This window comes from Uloborus diversus, unplaced genomic scaffold (genome assembly GCF_026930045.1).
Source record: "Uloborus diversus isolate 005 unplaced genomic scaffold, Udiv.v.3.1 scaffold_273, whole genome shotgun sequence".
Taxonomy (NCBI): Eukaryota; Metazoa; Arthropoda; class Arachnida; order Araneae; family Uloboridae; genus Uloborus; species Uloborus diversus.
In genome coordinates this window covers 133141-134091 of record NW_026558432.1, presented here as the reverse complement: position 1 = coordinate 134091, position 951 = coordinate 133141, and positions in this window count along the sequence as shown.

The following is a 951-nucleotide window of genomic DNA, read 5'->3' as shown; positions in this document are numbered from 1 at the left end:
AAAAAGAATTTTCAAATTAGAAACTAAAAATATGGATTGAAAATTTTCGTTCCCGCTGGGACTCGAACCCAGGGCCACACGCTTGGAAGCCCAACGGGCTAGCAATTAGGCTATCGGAGCTCTGTCTGTCGGAGTCTTACTGCCTGACTGACAGATTGACTGACTGAATGATACTGACTGAATGACTGATACTGACTGACTGACTGATACTGACCGACTGACCGACTCACTGACTGACCGAGACTGACTGACTGACTGCCTGACTGCCTAACTGACTGACTGAGTGAATGGCTGACTGACTGGACTGGACTGGATTGGACTGGACTGGACTGACTAACTGACTTACTGACTGACTGAATGACAAACTGACTGACTGCTTGACTGACTGACTGACTGACTGAATGAGACTGATTGATTGACTGACTGACTGACTGACTGCCTGACAGACTGAATGCCTGACTGACTGACTGACTGAGTGACTTACTGACTGACTGGACTGACTGGACTGGACTGACTGACCGACTGACTGAATGACTGACTGACTGACTGAGACTGACTGACGGACTGCCTGAATGACTGACGGACTGGACTGGACTGACCGACGGACTGACTGACAGACTTCGCAAAAGAGAAAAATTAAAAAAAAAGAATTTTCCAATTAGAAAAGAAATATATACACTGAATATATTCGTTCCGGCTGGGACTCGAACCCAGAGCCTCTCGTATAGAAGCCCATAGCTCTCGCCAATAGGCTGTCGGATCTCTGACGGTCGGTATCTTAATTATAATAAAAACAAAAAATGCACCTTGGTAATTATTAATTCAAACACTTTGAAATCTACAGGTCGAATAATTAAACTGACTCAGAATTTTCTTCCCTACATAAATAATCAATATTGGCAAAAGAGAAAAATTCAAAAAAAAAAAGAATTTTCAAATTAGAAACTAAAA